Source organism: Lissotriton vulgaris, unplaced genomic scaffold (assembly GCF_964263255.1).
Source record: "Lissotriton vulgaris unplaced genomic scaffold, aLisVul1.2 SCAFFOLD_331, whole genome shotgun sequence".
NCBI classification, from domain to species: Eukaryota; Metazoa; Chordata; class Amphibia; order Caudata; family Salamandridae; genus Lissotriton; species Lissotriton vulgaris.
In genome coordinates this window covers 1,036,134-1,049,850 of record NW_028252830.1, presented here as the reverse complement: position 1 = coordinate 1,049,850, position 13,717 = coordinate 1,036,134, and positions in this window count along the sequence as shown.

The window sequence follows — 13,717 nt, the reverse complement described above, 5'->3', positions numbered from 1 at the left end:
GGCCCTCTGCATAGGCGCTGGAGGGGTGTGTGCCACAAGGCCCCTCACAGATGAAGCTACAGGCCCTCTGCATAGGCGCAGGAGGGGGGGTGCCACGAGGCCCCTCACAGATGCAGCTAGAGGCCCTCTGCAGAGGTGCTGGAGGGGTGTGTGCCTCGAGGCCCCCTGCATAGGCGCTGGAGGGGTGTGTGTTGCGAGGCCCTCTGCATAAGCGCTAGAGGGGGGGCCTCGAGACCCCTCACAGATGCAGCTAGAGGCCCTCTGCATAGGCGCTAGAGTGGGGTGCACCGCGAGGCATTTTGCATAGGGGCCGGTGGGGGTGTGTGCCTCGAGGCCCCTCACAGATGCAGCTAGAGGACATCTGCATAGGTGCTGGAGGGGGGTGCCTCGAGGCCCCTCACAGATGCAGCTAGAGGCCCTTTGCATAGGCGCCGGTGGGTGTTTGTGCCTCAAGGCCCCTCACAGATGCAGCTGGAGGCCCTCTGCATAGGGGCTGGAGGGGGGTGCCTCGAGGCCCCTCACAGATGCGGCTAGAGGCCCTCTGCATAGGCGCTGGAGGGGTGTGTGCCTAGAGGCCCTATGCGTAGGTGCAGGAGGGGTGTGTGCTTCGAGGCCCCTCACAGATGCAGCTAGATGCCCGCTGCATAGGTGCTGGAGGGTTGTTTGCTGCGAGGCCCACTGCATAGGCGCTGGAGGGGGGGGTGCCATGAGGCCCCTCAGAGATGCAGCTAGAGGCCCTCTGCATAGGCGCAGGAGGGGTGTGTGCCGCGAGGCCACTGCATAGATGCTGGAGTGTTTGTGTCACGAGGCCCTTTGCATAAGTGCTGGAGGGGGGCCTCGAGGTCCCTCACAAATGCAGCTAGAGGCCCTCTGCATAGGCACTGGAGGGGTGTGTGCCACGAGGCCCTCTGCATAGGTGCTGGAGGGGGGGCCTAGAGGCCCCTCACAGATGCAGCTAGAGGCCCTCTGCATAGGCGCAGGAGGGGTGTATGCCTCGAGGCCCCTCACAAATGCAGCTAGAGGCCCTCTGCATAGGCGATGGAGGGGTGTGTGCCACGAGGCCGCTCACAAAGGAGCTAGAGGCCCTCTGCATAGGCGCTGGAGGGGTGTGGGCCTCGAGTCCTTCTGCATAGGCGCTGGAGGGGTGTGTGCCACAAGGCCCTCTGCATAGGTGCTGGAGGGGTGTGTGCCTCGAGGGCCTCTGCTAGGCACAGGAGGGGTGTGTGCCTCTAGGCCCCTCACAGATGCAGCTAGAGGCCCTCTGAATAGGTGATGGAGGGGGGGTGCCACGAGGCCCCTCACAGATGCAGCTAGAGGCCTTCTGCATAGGCGCAGGAGGGGTGTGTGCCTCGAGGCCCCTCACAAATGCAGCTAGAGGCCTTCTGCATAGGCGCTGGAGAGGGGGTGCCACGAGGCCCCTCACAGATGCAGTTAGAGGCCCTCTGCATAGGCGCAGGATGGGTATGTGCCTCGAGGCCCCTCACAAACGCAGCTAGAGGCCCTCTGCATAGGTGCTAGATGGGTGTGTGCCACGAGGCCCCTCACAGATGCTGCTAGAGGCCCTCTGCATAAGCGCTGGAGAGGGGGTGCCACGAGGCCCCTCACAGATGCAGTTAGAGGCCCTCTGCATAGGTGCAGGATGGGTATGTGCCTCGAGGCCCCTCACAAATGCAGCTAGAGGCCCTCTGCATAGGTGCTAGATGGGTGTGTGCCACGAGGCCCCTCACAGATGCTGCTAGAGGCCCTCTGCATAGGCGCTGGAGGGGTGTGTGCCACGAGGCCCTCTACATAGGCGCCGGAGGGGTGTGTGCCACGAGGCCCTCTGCATAGGTGCTGGAGGGGTGTGAGCCTCGAGGCCCTCTGCTAGGCGCAGGAGGGGTGTGTGCCTCTGGGCCCCTCACAGATGCAGCTAGAGGCCCTCTGAATAGGTGATTAATTAATTAATTGCAAGTTTATATAGCGCTAGGATCGACTCCCGGAGGAGTATCTCCGCGCTTCGACCGCTGCGAAACCCTTCCTGGCTTCCCTGAGAGATGGTCCCTTAATGGGTATCTCCAGGGTGAGACCAGGCATCCCCGGCGGTCTGGTGGGGCCGTTAGTGCAGATGAGGCAAGCTTATGCCCAGAGTTGCCGAGTGTGATCGCTGATCAGAGTGGGCACCGAGGCGAGAGAATTATCGAGTCCGCTGACCCTGGTCCAGAAACCTGCCGCGTCGGGAATTGAACCCTGGTCCCGGGCCGTCCTCTGCTCTCGGGTCTGCCGCCTCTAACCAGTGAGCCACACTACTGCACTATGGAGGGGGGGTGCCACGAGGCCCCTCACAGATGCAGCTAGAGGCCCTCTGCATAGGCGCAGGAGGGGTGTGTGCCTCGAGGCCCCTCACAAATGCAGCTAGAGGCCTTCTGCATAGGCGTTGGAGGGGTGTGTGCCACGAGGCCCCTGACAGATGCAAGTAGAGGCCCTCTGCATAGGCACTGGAGGGGTGTGTGCCTCGAGGCCCTCTGCATAGGTGCTGGAGGGGTGTGTGCCACGAGGCCCTCTGCATAGGCGCTGGAGGGGTGTGTGCCTCGAGGCCCTCTGCTAGGCGCAGGAGGGGTGTGTGCCTCGATGCCCCTCACAGATGCAGCTAGAGGCCCACTGCATAGGCACTGGAGGGGTGGGTCCTGCAAGGCCCTCTGCATAGGCGCTGGAGGGGTGTGTGCCACGAGGCCCCTCACAGATGAAGCTATTGGCCCTCTGCATAGGCGCAGGAGGAGGGTGCAACGAGGCCCCTCACTGATGCAGCTAGAGGCCCTCTGCAGAGGCGCTGGAGGGGTGTGTGCCTCTAGGCCTTCTGCATAGGCGCTGGAGGGGTGTGTGTTGCGAGGCCCTCTGCATAAGCGCTAGAGGGGGGCCTCGAGACCCCTCACAGATGCAGCTAAAGGCCCCCTGCATAGGCGCTGGAGGGAGTGTGTGCCTTGATGCCCCCTGCATAGGGACTTGAGGGGTGTGTGCCACGAGGCCCTCTGCATAGGCCCTGCAGGGGTGTGTGCCATGAGGCCCTCTGCATAGGCACTGAAGGACTGTGTGCCGTTAGGCCGTCTGCATCGGCGCTGGGGGTGTGTGCCTCGAAGCCCCTCAAAGGTGCAGCTAGAGGCCCCCTGCATAGGCGCTGGAGGGGTGTGTGCCAACGAGGGCCCTCAAAGGGGCAGCTAGAGACCCTCTGCATAGGCGCTGGAGGGGTGTGTGCTTCAAGGCCCTCTGCATAGGTGCTGGAGGTGTGTGTGCCACGAGGCATTCTGCATAGGCGCCCGTGGGTGTGTGTGCCTTGAGGCCCCTCACAGATGCAGCTAGAGGACATCTGCATAGGTGCTGGAGGGGGGGGTGCCTCGAGGCACCTCACAGATGCAGCTAGAGGCCCTCTGTATAGGCGCTGGAGGGGTGTGTGCCTCGAGGCCCTATGCATAGGTGCAGGAGGGGTGTGTGCTTCGAGGCCCCTCACAGATGCAGCTAGATGCCCGCTGCATAGGCGCTGGAGGGGTGTGTGCCGTGAGGCCCTCTGCATAGACGGTGGAGTGTGTGTGTCACGAGGCCCAATGTATAAGCACTGGAGGGGGGCCTCGAGGCCCCTCACAGGTGCAGCTAGAGGCTCTCTGCATAGGCGCTAGAGGGGGGTGCCTAGGCACTGGAGGGAGTGTGCCTCGAGGCCCTCTCCATAGGTGCTGGAGGAGTGTGTGCTTCAAGGCCCATCAGAGATGCAGCTAGATGGACTCTGCATAGGCGCTGGAGGGAGGTGCCACGAGGCCCCTCACAGATGCAGCTAGAGGCCCTCTGCATAGGCACTGGAGGGGGTGCGTCACGAGGCACTCTGCATAGGCGCAGGAGGGGTGTTTGCCTCGAGGCCCCTCACAAATGCAGCTAGAGGCCCTCTGCATAGGCGCTGGAGGGGGTTGTGCCACGAGGCCCCTCACTGATGTAGCTAGAGGCCCTCTGCATAGGCGCTGGAGGGGTTTGTGCCACGAGGCCTCACTGATGCAGCTAGAGGCCTCTGCATAGGCGCTGGAGGGGTGTGTGCCTCGAGGCCCCTCACAAATGCAGCTAGAGGCCTTCTGCATAGGCGTTGGAGGGGTGTGTGCCACGAGGCCCCTCACAGATGCAAGTAGAGGCCCTCTGCATAGGCGCTGGAGAGGTGTGTGCCTTGAGGCCCTGTGCATAGGCGCTGGAGGGGTGTGTGCCACGAGCCCCTCTGCCTAGGCGCTGGAGGGGTGTGTGCCTCGAGGCCCTCGGCTAGACGCAGGAGGGGTGTGTACCTCGATGCCCCTCACAGATGCAGCTAGAGGCCCTCTGCATAGGCACTGGAGGGGTGTGTCCCGCAAGGCCCTCTGCATAGACGCTGGAGGGGTGTGTGCCACGAGGCTCCTCAAAGATGAAGCTAGTGGCCCTCTGCATAGGCGCAGGAGGGGGGGTGCCACGAGGCCCCTCACAGATGCAGCTAGAGGCCCTCTGCAGAGGTGCTGGAGGGGTGTGTGCCTCGAGGCCCCCTGCATAGGCGCTGGAGGGGTGTGTGTTGCGAGGCCCTCTGCATAAGCGCTAGAGGGGGGGCCTCGAGACCCCTCACAGATGCAGCTAGAGGCCCTCTGCATAGGCGCTGGAGGGGGTTGCGCCGCGAGGCATTCTGCATAGGGGCCGGTGGGGGTGTGTGCCTCGATGCCTCTCACAGATGCAGCTAGAGGAAATCTGCATAGGTGCTGGAGGGGGGGGTGCCTCGAGGCCCCTCACAGATACAGCTAGAGGCCCTCTGCATAGGCGCCGGTGGGGGTGTGTGCCTCAAGGCCCCTCACAGATGCAGCTGGAGGCCCTCTGCATAGGCGCTGGAGGGGGATGCCTCTAGGCCCCTCACAGATGCGGCTAGAGGCCCTCTGCATAGGGGCTGGAGGGGTGTGTGCCTCGAGGCCCTATGCATAGGTGCAGGAGGGGTGTGTGGTTCGAGGCCCCTCACAGATGCAGCTAGATGCCCTCTGCATAGGCGCTGGAGGGGTGTGTGCTGCGAGGCCCTCTGCATAGGCGCTGGAGGGGGGGTACCATGAGGCCCCTCAGAGATGCAGCTAGAGGCACGCTGTATAGGCGCTGGAGGGGTGTGTGCCGCGAGGCCCTCTGCATAGACGCTGGAGTGTGTGTGTCACGACCCCCTTTGCATAAGTGCTGGAGGGGGGCCTCGAGGCCCTTCACAAATGCAGCTAGAGGCCCGCTGCATAGGCACTGGAGGGGTGTGTGCCACGAGGCCCTCTGCATAGGCACTGGATGGGTGTGTGCTGCGAGGCCCTCTGCATAGGCGCTGGAGGGGGGGCCTAGAGGCCCCTCACAGATGCAGCTAGAGACCCTCTGCATAGGCGCAGGAGGGGTGTATGCCTCGAGGCCCCTGACAAATGCAGCTAGAGGCCCTCTGCATAGGTGATGGAGGGGTGTGGGCCTCGAGTCCTTCTGCATAGGCGCTGGAGGGGTGTGGGCCACAAGGCCTTCTGCATAGGTGCTGGAGGGGTGTGTGCCTCGAGGGCCTCTGCTAGGCGCAGGAGGGGTGTGTGCCTCTAGGTCCCTCACAGATGCAGCTAGAGGCCCTCTGCATAGGTGCTGGAGGGGGGGTGCCACGAGGCCCCTCACAGATGCAGTTATAGGCCCTCTGCATAGGCTCAGGATGGGTGTGTGCCTCAAGGCCCCTCACAAATGCAGCTAGAGACCCTCTGCATAGGCGCTAGATGGGTGTGTGCCACGAGGCCCCTCACAGATGCAGCTAGAGGCCCTCTGCATAGGCGCTGGAGGGGTGTGTGCCTCGAGGCCCTCTGCATAGGCGCTGGAGGGGTGTGTGCCACGAGGCCCGCTACATAGGCACTGGAGGGGTGTGTGCCACGAGGCCCTCTGCATAGGTGCTGGAGGGGTGTGTGCCTCGATTCCCCTCACAGATGCAGCTAGAGGCCCTCTGCATAGGCACTGGAGGGGTGTGTCCCGCAAGGCTCTCTGCATAGGTGCTGGAGGGGTGTGTGACACGAGGCCCCTCACAGATGAAGCTAGTGGCCCTCTGCATAGGCGCAGGAGGGGGGGGTGCCACGAGGCCCCTCACAGATGCAGCTAGAGGCCCTCTGCAGAGGCGCTGGAGGGGTGTGTGCCTCTAGGCCTTCTGCATAGGCGCTGGAGGGGTGTGTGTTGTGAGGCCCTCTGCATAAGCGCTAGAGGTGGGCCTCAATGCCCCTCACAGATGCAGCTAGAGGCCCTCTGCATAGGCGCTGGAGGGGGGCATAGGCGCTGGAGGGAGTGTGTGCCTTGATGCCCTCCGCATAGGGACTTGAGGGTTGTGTGCCACTAGGCCCTCTGCATAGGCACTTGAGGGGTGTGTGCCACGAGGCCCTCTGCATAGGCCCTGCAGGGGTGTGTGCCATGAGGCCCTCTGCATAGGCACTGGAGGGCTGTGTGCCGCTAGGCCGTCTGCATCGGCGCTGGGGGTGTGTGCCTCGAAGCCCCTCAAAGGTGCAACTAGAGGCCCCCTGCATAGGCGCTGGAGGGGTGTGTGCCAACGAGGGCCCTTAAAGGTGCAGCTATAGACCCTCTGCATAGGCGCTGCAGGAGTGTGTGCTTAGAGGCCCTCTGCATAGGTGCTGGATGGGTGTGTGCTGCGAGGCATTCTGCATAGGCACTGGTGGGGGGGTGTTCCTCGAGGCCCTATGCATAGGTGCAGGAGGGGTGTGTGCTTCGAGGCCCTTCACAGATGCAGCTAGATGCCCTCTGCATAGGCGCTGGAGGGGTGTGTGCTGCGAGGCCCTCTGCATAGGTGCTGGAGGGGGGGTGCCATGAGGCACCTCAGAGATGCAGCTAGAGGCCCTCTGCATAGACGCTGGAGGGGTGTGTGCCGCGAGGCCCTCTGCATAGACGCTGGAGTGTGTGTTTCAAGAGGCCCTTTGCATAAGTGCTGAAGGGGGGCCTCGAGGCCCCTCACAGATGCAGCTAGAGGCCCTCTGCATAGGCACTGGAGGGGTGTGTGCCTTGAGGCCCTGTGCATAGGCGCTGGAGGGGTGTGTGCCACGAGGCCCTCTGCATAGGCGCTGGAGGGGTGTGTGCCTCGAGGCCCTCGGCTAGACGCAGGAGGGGAGTGTGCCTCGATGCCCCTCACAGATGCAAGTAGAGGCCCTCTGCATAGGCGCTGGAGGGGTGTGTGCCTTGAGGCCTGTGCATAGGCGCTGGAGGGGTGTGTGCCACGAGGCCTTCTGCATAGGCGTTGGAGGGGTGTGTGCCACGAGGCCCCTCACAGATGCAAGTAGAGGCCCTCTGCATAGGCGCTGGAGGGGTGTGTGCCTTGAGGCCCTGTGCATAGGCGCTGGAGGTGTGTGTGCCACGAGGCCCTCTGCATAGGCGCTGGAGGGGTGTGTGCCTCGAGGCCCTCTGCTAGACGCAGGAGGGGTGTGTGCCTCGATGCGCCTCACAGATGCAGCTAGAGGCCCTCTGCATAGGCACTGGAGGGGTGTGTCCCGCAAGGCCCTCTGCATAGGCGCTGGAGGGGTGTGTGCCACGAGGCCCCTCACAGATGAAGCTAGTGGCCCTCTGCATAGGCGCAGGAGGGGGGGTGCCACGAGGCCCCTCACAGGTGCAGCTAGAGGCCCTCTGCAGAGGTGCTGGAGGGGTGTGTGCCTCAAAGGGCCCCGGAATAGGCGCTGGAGGGGTGTGTGTTGCGAGGCCCTCTGCATAAGCGCTAGAGGGGGGGCCTCGAGACCCCTCACAGATGCAGCTAGAGGAAATCTGCATAGGTGCTGGAGGGGGGGTGCCTCGAGGCCCCTCACAGATACAGCTAGAGGCACTCTGCATAGGCGCCAGTGGGGGTGTGTACCTCAAGGCCCCTCACAGATGCAGCTGGAGGCCCTCTGCATAGGCGCTGGAGGGGGATGTCTCGAGGCCCCTCACAGATGCGGCTAGAGGCCCTCTGCATAGGCGCTGGAGGGGTGTGTGCCTCGAGGCCCTTTGCATAGGTGCAGGAGGGGTGTGTGCTTCGAGGCCCCTCACAGATGCAGCTAGATGCCCTCTGCATAGGCGCTTGAGGGGTGTGTGCTGCGAGGCCCTCTGCATAGTCGCTGGAGGGGGGGTACCATGAGGCCCCTCAGAGATGCAGCTAGAGGCACTCTGTATAGGCGCTGGAGGGTTGTGTGCCGCGAGGCCCTCTGCATAGACAATGGAGTGTGTGTGTCACGAGGCCCTTTGCATAAGTGCTGGAGGGGGGCCTCAAAGCCCTTCACAAATGCAGCTAGAGGCCCGCTGTTAGACAGGGACCCGGAGGTTTGGCCGAGGACAGGGGGAGAGGCCTCTAGTGAGGGCCGTCTCCAGCAATCGTACAGACGAGTAACTTCCCCCCACAGATGGACACCACACAAGGATGAGGTCAACACACTTTATATACGATTCTTGCAGCAAGGTTATCAGCGATACAGTGAGGTCGGGACACGAGGGTCCTCTTAATTTTAGTCTCTGTAGGGGAAAGGGTAGCGGGACAGTCTTGGTACCGGTCCGGTACAGGTGTGGCAGGAGGGGAGCTCACAATCCTCGAGCTCGGAGGTCTGGAAGGTCGGGCCGCGGCAGCGCCAGCAGGCTAGGATGATAAGTCTCGGTGAGGAGGGCCGCGGCAGCGCCAGCAGGCAAGGGCGATGGTTCACAAAGATGGGCCGAGGCAGCGCCAGCAAGTCCCGATGAAGGTGTAGGTTGCAGAGGGCCGCGGCAGCTCCAGCAGGCAGGAGCGATGGTTCACAAGGATGGGCCGCGGCAGCGCCAGCAGGTCCCGAAAAAGGTGTAGGTTGCAGAGGGCCGCGGCAGCGCCAGCAGGTAGGAGCGATGGTTCACAAGGATGGGCCGCGGCAGCGCCAGCAGGTCCCGACGAAGATGTAGGTTGCAGAGGGCCGCGGCAGCGCCAGCAGTCCGTCAAGGATGAGTTCTTCAAGGTGTCTCTCGACTCCAGGATACAACTGCCTTCCTGCTCTGGAGCTGCCCCAGTTATAGGTCTGGCCTCCTTTGATGTCCGGGCTCTCGCGCTGGGAGGTCGGGAGGTCCGGGATGAGGGAGTCCAGACACCCAGCAGGGGGGTGGAGCCAGCGCCCAGGGAGACCGGGGGCGATCGGCACCTGGCGGCGGAGAGCCATCGACACTCCTTTGTCCCATTGACCCGCCAAGTGGTCTCTTCACCTCCTGGGTGGATGGTGGTGCCTCAATGTCGGGGCCTGGCCAGGCCCAGGGTTGGGGTCGAGCTGGGGCCATGCAGCCTCGTGGTGCAGTGTCCAAGATGGCGGCTGGGCCGGGGCAATGCTGCTGATGGAGGCCTGGGCCAGCCGATGTCGAGGTGTTCGGAAGCAGGCGTCCCGTTGGGGACGGGTTGCGGGTTGCTTCTGTGGGTTGCCGGAGTGGTTCTTCTGGGGACACCAGGAGGGCCGGTGCTCGGGCCTTAATATGCGGGGAGGGAGCAGCCCCTCCACGAGGCCTGTCCAACACCCGCTGCATAGGCACTGGAGGGGTGTGAGCCACGAGGTCCTCTGCATAGGCACTGGATGGGTGTGCGCTGCGAGGCCCTCTGCATAGGCGCTGGAGGGGGGGCCTAGAGGCCCCTCAGAGATGCAGCTAGAGGTCCTCTGCATAGGCGCAGGAGGGGTGTATGCCTCGAGGCCCCTCACAAAAGCAGCTAGAGGCCCTCTGCATAGGCGCTGGAGGGGTGTGTGCCACGAGGCCCTCTACATAGGCGCTGGAGGGGTGTGTGCCACGAGGCCCTCTGCATAGGTGCTGGAGGGGTGTGTGCCTCGAGGCACTCTGCTAGGCGCAGGAGGGGTGTGTGCCTCTAGGCCTCTCACAGATGCAGCTAGAGGCCCTCTGCATAAGCGCAGGAGGGGTGTGTGCCTCGAGGCCCCTCACACATGCAGCTAGAGGCCTTCTGCATAGGCATTGGAGGTGTGTGTGCCACGAGGCCCCTGACAGATGCAAGTAGAGCCCTCTGCATAGGCGCTGGAGGGGTGTGTGTGCTTCGAGGCCCTCTGCATAGGCGCTGGAGGGGTGTGTGGCACGAGGCCCTCTGCATAGGCGCTGGAGGGATGTGTGCCTTGAGGCCCTCTGCTAGGCGCAGGAGGGGTGTGTGCCTCGATTCCCCTCACAGATGCAGCTAGAGGCCCTCTGCATAGGCACTGGAGGGGTGTGTCCCGCAAGGCCCTCTGCATAGGTGCTGGATGGGTGTGTTACACGAGGCCCCTCACAGATGAAGCTAGTGGCCCTCTGCATAGGCGCAGGAGGGGGGGTGCCACGAGGCCCCTCACAGATGCAGCTAGAGGCCCTCTGCAGAGGCGCTGGAGGGGTGTGTGCCTCTAGGCCTCCTGCATAGGCGCTGGAGGGGTGTGTGTTGCGAGGCCCTCTGCATAAGCGCTAGAAGGGGGCCTCGATGCCCCTCACAGATGCAGCTAGAGGCCCTCTGCATAGGCACTGGAGGGGTGTGTCCCGCAAGGCCCTCTGCATAGGTGCTGGATGGGTGTGTTACACGAGGCCCCTCACAGATGAAGCTAGTGGCCCTCTGCATAGGCGCAGGAGGGGGGGTGCCACGAGGCCCCTCACAGATGCAGCTAGTGGCCCTCTGCATAGGCACTGGAGGGGTGTGTCCCGCAAGGCCCACTGCATAGGCGCTGGAGGGTGTGTGCCACGAGGCCTCTCACAGATGAAGCTAGTGGCCCTCTGCATAGGCGCAGGAGGGGGGGTGCCACAAGGCTCCTCATAGATGCAGCTAGAGGCCCTCTGCATAGGCGCTGGAGGGGGGTGCATAGGCGCTGGAGGGAGTGTGTGCCTTGATGCCCTCCGCATAGGTACTTGAGGGTTATGTGCCACGAGGCCCTCTGCATAGGCACTTGAGGGGTGTGTGCCACGAGGCCCTCTGCATAGGCCCTGCAGGGGTGTGTGCCATGAGGCCCTCTGCATAGGCACTGGAGGGCTGTGTGCCGCTAGGCAGTCTGCATCGGCGCTGGGGGTGTGTGCCTCAAAGCCCCTCAAAGGTGCAACTAGAGGCCCCCTGCATAGGCGCTGGAGGGGTGTGTGCCAACGAGGGCCCTCAAAGGTGCAGCTAGAGACCATCTGCATAGGTGCTGCAGGGGTTTGTGCTTTGAGGCCCTCTGCATAGGTGCTGTAGGGGTGTGTGCCGCGAGGCATTCTGCATAGGCGCCGGTGGGGGTGTGTTCCTCGAGGCCCCACACAGATGCAGCTAGAGGACATCTGCATAGGTGCTGGAGGGGGGGGGTGCCTCTAGCTCCCTCACAGATGCGGCTAGAAGCCCTCTGCATAGGCGCTGAAGGGGTGTGTGCCTCGAGGCCCTATGCATAGGTGCAGGAGGGGTGTGTGCTTCGAGGCCCTTCACAGATGCAGCTAGATGCCCTCTGCATAGGCGCTGGAGGGGTGTGTGCTGTGAGGCCCTCTGCATAGGCACTGGTGGGGGGGGGTGCTCTGAGGCCCCTCAGAGATGCAGCTAGAGGCCCTCTGCATAGGCGCTGGAGGGGTGTGTGCCGCGAGGCCCTCTGCATAGACGCTTGAGTGTGTGTGTCACGAGGCCCTTTGCATAAGTGCTGGAGGGGGGCCTCAAGGCCCCTCACAGATGCAGCTAGAGGCCCTCTGCATAGGCACTGGAGGGGTGTGCGCCACGAGGCCCTCTGCATAGGCACTGGAGGGGTGTGTGCTGCGAGGCCCTCTGCATAGGTGCTGGAGGGGGGGCCTCGAGACCCCTCACAGATGCAGCTAGAGGCCCTCTGCGTAGGCGCTGGAGGGGGGTGTGCCACGAGCATTCTGCATAGGGGCCGGTGGGAGTGTGTGCCTCGAGGCCCCTCACAGATGCAGCTAGAGGACATCTGCATAGGTGCTGGAGGGGGGGTGCCTCGAGGCCCCTCATAGATGCAGCTAGAGACCCTCTGCATAGGCGCCGGTGGGGGGTTTGTGCCTCAAGGCACCTCACAGATGCAGCTGGAGGCCCTCTGCATAGGCACTGGAGGGGGGTGTGCTGCGAGGCCCTCTGCATAGGCGCTGGAGGGGGGGGTGCCATGAGGCCCCTCAGAGATGCAGCTAGAGGCCCACTGCATAGATGCTGGAGTGTATGTGTCATGAGGTCCTTTACATAAGTGGTGGAGGGGGGCCTCGAGGCCCCTCACAATTGCAGCTAGAGGCCCTCTGCATAGGCGCAGGAGGGGTGTATGCCTCGAGGCCCCTCACAAATGCAGCTAGAGGCCCTCTGCATAGGCGATGGAGGGGTGTGTGCCACGAGGCCGCTCACAGATGAAGCTAGAGGCCCTCTGCATAGGCGCTGGAGGGTTGTGGGCCTCGAGTCCTTCTGCATAGGCGCTGGAGGGGTGTGTGCCACAAGGCCCTCTGCATAGGTGCTGGAGGGGTGTGTGCCTCGAGGGCCTCTGCTAGGCGCAGGAGGGGTGTGTGCCTCTAGGCCCCTCACAGATGCAGCTAGATGCCCTCTGCATAGGCGCTGGAGGGGGGGTGCCACGAGGCCCCTCACAGATGCAGTTAGAGGCCCTCTGCATAGGTGCAGGATGGGTATGTGCCTCGAGGCCCCTCACAAATGCAGCTAGAGGCCCTCTGCATAGGCGCTAGATGGGTGTGTGCCACGAGGCCCCTCACAGATGCAGCTAGAGGCCCTCTGCATAGGCGCTGGAGGGGTGTCTGCCTCGAGGCCCTCTGCATAGGCGCTGGAGGGGTGTGTGCCACGAGGCCCTCTACATAGGCGCTGGAGGGGTGTGTGCCACGAGGCCCTCTGCATAGGTGCTGGAGGGGTGTGTGCCTCGAGGCCCTCTGCTAGGCGCAGGAGGGGTGTGTGCCTCTAGGCCCCTCACAGATGCAACTAGAGGCCCTCTGAATAGGTGCTGGAGGGGGGGTGCCACGAGGCCCCTCACAGATGCAGCTAGAGGCCCTCTGCATAGGCGTTGGAGGGGTGTGTGCCACGAGGCCCCTGACAGATGCAAGTAGAGGCCCTCTGCATAGGCGCTGGAGGGGTGTGTGCCACGAGGCCCTCTGCATAGGCGCTGGAGGGGTGTGTGCCTCGAGGCCCTTTGCTAGGCGCAGGAGGGGTGTGTGCCTCGATGCCCCTCACAGATGCAGCTAGAGGCCCAGTGCATAGGCACTGGAGGGGTGTGTCCCGCAAGGCCCTCTGCATAGGCGCTGGAGGGGTGTGGGCCTCGAGTCCTTCTGCATAGGCGCTGGAAGGGTGTGGGCCTCGAGTCCTTCTGCATAGGCGCTGGAAGGGTGTGTGCCACAAGGCCCTCAGCATAGGTGCTGGAGGGGTGTGTGCCTCGAGGGCCTCTGCTAGGCGCAGGAGGGGTGTGTGCCTCTAGGCCCCTCACAGATGCAGCTAGATGCCCTCTGCATAGGCGCTGAAGGGGGGGTGCCACGAGGCCCCTCACAGATGCAGCTAGAGGCCCTCTACATAGGCGCAGGAGGGGTGTGTGCCTCGAGGCCGCTCACAAATGCAGCTAGAGGCCTTCTGCATAGGCGTTGGAGGGGTGTGTGCCACGAGGCCCCTGACAGATGCAAGTAGAGGCCCTCTGCATAGGCGCTGGAGGGGTGTGTGCCTCGAGGCCCTTTGCTAGGCGCAGGAGGGGTGTGTGCCTCAATGCCCCTCACAGATGCAGCTAGAGGCCCACTGCATAGGCACTGGAGGGGTGTGTCCCGCAAGGCCCTCTGCATTGGCGCTGGAGGG